The sequence below is a fragment of the Neophocaena asiaeorientalis genome, unplaced genomic scaffold (genome assembly GCF_003031525.2).
Source record: "Neophocaena asiaeorientalis asiaeorientalis breed wild unplaced genomic scaffold, Neophocaena_asiaeorientalis_V1.1 scaffold464, whole genome shotgun sequence".
NCBI classification, from domain to species: domain Eukaryota; kingdom Metazoa; phylum Chordata; class Mammalia; order Artiodactyla; family Phocoenidae; genus Neophocaena; species Neophocaena asiaeorientalis.
This window is the reverse complement of record NW_020174569.1, coordinates 2,273,552-2,281,545: the sequence shown is the minus strand read 5'-3', so window position 1 is coordinate 2,281,545 and position 7,994 is coordinate 2,273,552.

Below are 7,994 nucleotides of genomic sequence, written 5' to 3'. Positions count from 1 at the left end.
CTGATTCAATGTGCACAATTACTTTGATACAGACTGCTATTTCCCTCAATTTTGTCTGCTACCCATTTGATTCTATTACATCTGTATATTTTTTCCAAGAGATGCAGTGCTTCATAAAAATACGTATATTTCTCAAAATGTCTTTACTACATATTTTACCATCAAGCACAAATTGGCCATCTCATAAACCTGCATCTCATGCAGGTCTTCATCCACCTGCATGGTAACAAAAATGCATAATCATTCTAGAAACTCAGCTGTAAGTATGTATTTTGATGATATTAAAATCTGTCTTGCTGTAACCATTTGATTTTTCACATTGGTTACCTTGTTTACTGAGTCAGTGAAAAGTATATCTAGGTTAGCACTATAAGTCTTCATGGATTTAATTTGTGCTATTGTAACTCACTACAGTGTATATACACATTATTTTTTAAATATTTTATCTATGGTGATGACTAAATATCTTGATATGAAAAATATCCCCTTTAATCATAGCAAAAAAATGTGCCCTATTTTTGTTGTTATGAATATTTAGTACCATATCATTATGGTACTAATGTATGATTCTCTGGGAGACCAATTATTAATATGGACATCAAAGACAGAAATGGTTACTTCATTGCAGGGGTGTTGAAATGATAAAAGGAGACAACAGAATTTTTAGTAAAGGCATTCTAAAAGATAAGGGAGGAGACTAAATCCATCTATAAAAACATTAAACAATTTTATGTTAACTCTTCTTTCAATGTCCAAGATACATGAAAAGAAACAAAAATCTGGTCTGCAAAGAGCTTTTAAATTACTGTCTGATAGTGTAGCGTCAATTTAGCTTTGAAATGGTCTTTTCCCACACTTATTCCTGAGAATGGAAAGATGAGAAGGATTGATTGCAAAGCCTAATGTCAGAAAGTTGACACCTTCTTTCCTAAAAATATTTAAGAGCTGTAATTTTACCTCTCATCCTTGATCTTCATAGCAACTCAAACTGGCAGCAGCAGGAGTCCCATTCTCAGAAGCCAAACAGTGTTTGGAAATATCCATTTTAAGGGTTCTTTCAAACTAACCAATGGAACAAGAAAAAAAATATTTTAAATATGGAGCTCAAAGCAAAAATACCACACCCAAATGTGAAACGCACAGTGGTGTGTGTATGTGTGTGTGGAGGGCAGGGGTGGGCATGGGAGTGATGTTTTACTTGAATGAATTTCTCATTTGCTAGAGATCATTGACCAAGATGCACACAGTACAACTTTGTTAAATTCTTTGTGTCTCACTCCTATGTAATTAAAATTTCAACAAAAGACTCTGAGATGCCTCTTATAAAACTCTCCCTAAATCATTCGTCAAATTCTGCAATAGACAATTTAGTAGAACAAAAAAGTTTATTTTAAATAAACTTTATTGCATTTTTGGCCTGTATCTGATTAGCAAAGTAGTATATTGTAGGTCATTTGAAAACTATAATGAAGTATAAAGAAAAAGTAATTCTAGAGTTACTTGTAGAATTCAATCATTTACAAAATATTAACATGCCATTAATACAGAATAAGATATCAAACAGTAACCTGATATTCCTTCTTAAAGTAAAATGAGAATTGTTTCCATGTTGTTACGTCTCCAGGAAGCTGTTATTCCAGCATGTTACTCTGTAATGTCTACAAATTTTCCTTTATTATTGGACTTCAAGTTTTTTTTCCCCTAATATATGCTATTATAAACAATGTCCCTATAGAAGCTTAAAATAATTTTTAAGGATAAATTGTGCTGTACATATTTTGAACCATGAATAACAATGCTATAGTTTAAATCCTCAATTCACTTTTTTCATTATTTTGCTTAAAATGTTATATTAAAGCCACATAGATCAATGGAGTAGAATAGAGAGACCAGAAATGAACCCACACTTGTATGGTCAATTAATCTATGACAGTGGAGGCAAGAATATACAATGGGGAAAAAACAGTCTCTTCAGTAAATGGTGCTGGGAAAACTGAACAGCTACATGCAAAAGAATCAAACTGGACTACTTTCTCACACCATACACAGAAGTAAATTTGAAATGGATTAAAGACTTAAATGTAAGACCTGAAACCATAAAACTCCTAGAAGTAAACATAGGCAGTATGCTCTTTGACATAGGTCTTAGCAATATTATTTTTTACCTGTCTCCTCAGGCAAGGGAAACAAAAGCAAAAATAAACAAATAGGACTACATCAAACTAGAGAGCTTTTGCCCAGAAAAAGAAACTATCAACAAAAGGAGAAGGCTGCCTACTGAATCAGAGAAGATAGTTGCAAAAGATAAATCTGATAAGGGGTTCATATCCAAAATATACAAGGAACTCAAGCAACTCCACATCAAAAAAAAAAAAAAATCAAAAACAAACAACCCGATTAAAAAAATGGGTAGAGAACCTGAGTAGACATTTTTCCAAAGAAACATACAGATGGCCAACAGACACATGAAAAGGTGCTCAACGTTGCTAATCATCAGGGAAATGTAAATCAAAACCACAATGAGATGTCACCTCACACCTGTCAGAATGGCTGTTTCAGCAAAGAACAAATAACAAGTGCTGGGAAGAATGTGGAGAAAAGGGAACCCTCATGCACTATTTGTGGTAATGTAAATTGGTGCAGCCACTATGGAAAACAGTGTGGAGTGTCCCCCAAAAAATTAAAAATAGAACTATCATACAATCCAGCAATTCCACTCCTGGGTATTTATCTGAAGTAAATAAAAAACACCAAATCAAAAAGATATATCTACCCCATGTTCATTATAGCATTAGTTATAATAGCCAAGATATGAAAGCAACATATGTGGCCCATCAGTACATGAATGGATAAAGGTATCATATATATACACACATACACATATACATACATACATACAACAGAATATTACTCAGCCTTAGAAAAGAATGAAATCTTGCCAGTTGCAGTAACATGGATGAATCTAGAGGGGATTATGGTGAAATAAGTCAGAGAAAGACAAATACCATACGATTTCACTTATATACTAAATCTAAAGTACAAAACAAAGAACAAACATAAAAAAAGAGTCATAGATACAGAGAGCAAGCAGGTGGTGGCCAGTAGGGAGTGGGGTGAGTAGATGAGAGAAATAGGTGAGGGAGATAAAGAGGTATACAAACTTCCAGTTAAAAAATAAGTGTGTCACAGGGATAAAATGTACAGTGTGGGGACTATAGTCAATAATAACATAATATCTTTGTATAGTGACAGATGGTAACTAGACTCATCATGGTGATCATTTTATAATATGTAGAAATATCAAATCACTAAGTTGTATACCAGGAACTAACATAGTATTGTACATCAATCATACTTCAAAAACAAACAGAAAAAGGATCAGATTTCTGGTTACCAGCGGCAGGGGTTGGGGGGAGGGGAATTGGATGAAGGTGGTCCAAAAGTACAAACTTCCAGTTATTAGATAAACAGTACTAGGAACGTAATAAACAACATGATAAATATAATCAGAACTGACATATGCTATATATGCAAGTGGTTAATAGAGTAAATTCTGAATTCTCACCACAAGGAAAAAATTTTTTTTCTTTTTCATTATTTTGTGTATTTATGAGATGATGAATGTTCACTAAACTTACTGTGGTAATAATTTCATGGTGTATGTAAGTCAAATCATTATGCTGTACACCTTAAACTTATACAGTGCTGAATGTCAATTACACCTTAATAAAAGCTGGAAGGAAAAATGTTATATTACATCTAAAACTATGATTTATATTTTTATCAGTTATCTATATGTTGCTCCTGGATATTTTAAATGTATTTCAATCCCTTATTATTTGGTGCATAAAAGTTCATGAATGTTCTCTTTTCTTTGTAGATTCACCATTAACTATATAAAATAACTCATTTCCCCATTTAATGCTTTTGACTCTCAATTTTTTTTAATATGATAACAGTATAAGCATCACTGCTTTCTTTTTGTTTACTTTTTGCCATTATATATTTTATCCTTCCTTTATTGCTAGTCCTTCATTTCATTTGTTTAATGAATATCTCAAAATAGTTTAACCCACTTTTATTACATTAATGGATCTACTTGATGTATGGTCTTCTGATAATCTATTGTAAACTGCTGTTTCTTCTTTTATCACCTCCTCATCTCTTTGTTTCTCTCTTCCTCTTCTCCTTCCCTGCATCCTCTTCTCTTCATCCTCCTCCTCCTTCTTAGTCTCCTTCTCCTTTTTTACTTCTCTGCTGCTCACTTTTATTTTCTCTTTTCTTAGTTTTTTCCTATATGATTCAAGACATTATTGACCTTTATATTCTCTAGCCCCATAAAAAAATATGCAGTTTTTTTGTCGTCTAGTACATAGAGGTAATGGAGGACCAGGGCACTGGTCTGGACTCAGACTGGTCAACTCAAATTGAAGTCCCATCTCTTACTAGTTCTATGATTTTTGGCACATTATCAATATTTTCTATATCCCAGTTTTCTCATCTCCAAAAGATACTAAATTCATTACATATCTCTTTGGATTTCTCTACATATCAAGTGACACACTGCATGTAAAATTTTAGAAAAATATCTGGAACTTAGTCATAATGTTAATAAATGTTAGCACTATTTTAATTAACATCATTATTAGTAATAGCATTAAAATAATAAATAATAAGAGCATCATCAAGAGAATATAGACTGAGTTTGGGAAATACTGATACATAATCATGCCTCTTTTCCATCATTTGCTGTTCTGAGTTCGGAGGTTTCCGTGGCCTTCTGCTCCCATGTTTTCTAATCGTATTTTAGCTTTGCTATTATTTTCACATGTGGTAAGTCAAATAGGGGAATCTTTTCCCCAATAGGTTTAATGTGTCCTGCTACTTGCAGATTTTGCTGAGGTTTTGACATGGAGGTGATATAGTTGCTTCTTTTTTATAAAAATGGTATATATTTTTATTATTTTTATATTATCAATTCAAAAAGCATTATCTTGGGGGGAGGGGAGAAACATTAAATGCTTAGGCTCAGTCTACCAATTTTAGTTATAAATCCAAATAAACTTTATTTCAAAGAGAAGAATAATATAGTCAACAGAAAAAAAAAGTGTGTCAAATTCATGCTCATAAGAAAATATTGATCATTGTTACTGATTGTGTCTAGAAACAATTTTGATTCCAAATAAAAGTGAGAAAAAAGGAATTCTTTTACAGCTGCTTCATTGCTTCCTAAATGAGTGACTAGTGAGCTCTAAAGAGCTCCATTCTGATTTGTTCTCTATATATGATCAAACCAAGTCATGTCACCTGGAGTGGGGAGAAATAGTACTAAGGAAGGTCTGATGGTTTGTTTCTAGCATTCACACTGTCTCAGAAATTATATACATATATATTAGCACTTTCCAATCCACCACGACTATTCATAGATGATGGCGATACATATCTCTCCTCAAGCCAATAAGAGTACACCAATTTTAAAGTTAACTTGTTTGGAGAATCTAGAATGCTGGCAGAAGATGTCTCCATTATTGCAAAAGCAGAGGGTGTTCAGGAAAAACCTATAACCAGTGTCAGGGTGAAATTAGATATTAATAACCATTAGACAATGGTTATGTACCTGGTATGTATCTTACTTTCTTATTTGCTATATAATGGAATGAACTAGTAATCCTCCTATAAAAGAAAAGTGGTACAATTGATTTTTTTCAGAACAGCTATTTTTTCTACTTTTTAATGCTGTATCTATGTATTTGGAAATATATTGACAATCAAACTATTTCTAAGTATCAATCAGTAGATTCCTCCAGTCCTCCGTAACAAGAATGAGAGATTGGATACATTTTGTTCTCTGCCATTTTTTTTTTCTCTACTCACCTGAAAATTGTAGTCATGTTTTCTGGGATCCATTGTGTTACCAATCAAGCTTAAGTTTGCTTTGACTTCAAAAATACAGAAAAGAGTGACTACTTGCTCGCTAGAATAAATATATCAGTCCTAACACTACCTGAAGAGTTGTATAGTTAAGGACACTAACATTTAAATTAAAGCTAGAAAATTCTAATAAGGACGATTATTGATTCACAAAAGATTATAAGATATTAATAATATATTTGGTTTGTAAAGTACCTTGCTGGGTAAGGACCAAAAAAAGGAATATAAGATTAATGACACAAAAAAGACAAGATATGAAGCTTATTTCATTAGCATATCTTCTTCAGAGTATTTCATTTAAATTCTTTAAATTAGAAATTTCACTTTCTAATTAAAAACATACATTAACATATCATCTTTGACACTTTTAGCTGTGTGACACTGGACAATTTACCATTTTTCCTCACCTATAAGAGGATATGTTAAAACGTAATTTTAAAAATAATGGTCTTATTAAGTGAAATAATGTGGATTGTCAGGCATATAGTAAGTGCTCAGTGACTTATTATCATGCATAAAACTATATTTGCTTTCAAAACAAAACAAGATTAGATTTCTTAAAACAGCTTCTATGGTGAATTTGAAACATATTTTAACTCTCAGTAATTTTTTATATGATGTATTTCAGAATAAATTTATTTTCATTCTATTCACACTAGCTCAATAAATTAGATATAATTATTTACATTGAGTTTAAAATGTCATGGCATACATCATTTTTAAAGAGATAGGTGAGAAGATGGTGGTTGTCATATTTAAGACAAGGTATAGTAATTTAATTGTGAGACATCTTATTTAAATCTTTTACCTTTTATTTTTATTATTTATTTATTTATTTATTTTTGCGGTATGCGGGCCTCTCACTGTTGTGGCCTCTCCCGTTGCGGAGCACAGCCTCCGGACGTGCAGGCCCAGCGGCCATGGCTCACGGGCCCAGCCGCTCCGCGGCATGTGGGATCTTCCCGGCCTGGGGCACGAACCCGTGTCCCCTGCGTCGGCAGGCAGACTCTCAACCACTGCGCCATCAGGGAAGCCCTACCTTTTATTTTTAAAGTAACTGTGTTTTACCATACTACTATAAAATGTACATTATTACTTGCTGTACCACGTAGCTAATTTTGTTTACTTTTGGCACCGTATTGCACTTTAATTAAGAACATTTCCAAAGAACCACAAAGCCAAAGTTTAGCTTTTCTAATTAAAAGAAAAAGCATAGTAAGCTGTTTTATTAGTAACATGAATGATACTATTAAGAGAAAATAGTGATTTAGGGAAGTAAACTTAGACTAGAGTGAACTTTAGTGCAGAGTACACAAAAGAAAAACAAAGTGCACACTAACCAATTATTTCATGATTGTAAAATATTTTTACATAGATATGTAATGTAAAGTCTTGCTTTTGTTACATATCCTAAAGCCCCATGTCTCGTAATTAGAGGTATGCTTTATCAAAAATTATCAGAAAGATAATTGTATGTTTGCATGTCTGTGTGCACATAAAGAGAGAGAAAAAAATTTATGTGTAAATATACCTTCTTAGTGGTATAGTAGAGAAATCAATGTAGCATTATTTTTTAAAGCAATGGACAGGAAAAAGCTGACATTGGCAACATAATCAAGCTAGGTAGATAGGTTGTATTACATTTATACAAAAAATTATCACTCAGTCAATAAATACATCCAAGATACATTATTAAAAGAGGGGGAAAACAAGGTGTGGAATAGTTTGTATTATATATTGCTATTTGTAACAGCCCTATAAAATGTTAGAATCCTTTCAGTATCTGAGTAGGCAGTTTTGAGGATCACTTGGTAAGCTAGGCATGCACACTCTCTGCAAGAGTAAGTGTTTCTATTCCAGGTTGCTGCAATTATTACAGTAAAGGCAGATTAAAATAGTTGATTTCTTTTTGGAATGTAGGATATATAAGAAACTATTAATAGTGGGAAGCTGGAAGTAAGATTTTAATGTTTATTGTTAATAATATGTGAATTTTTTAAATATGTTAAAGTATCAACAATTTAGTTTTTAAAATGGAAGATTTTACAAAAATGATATTTATT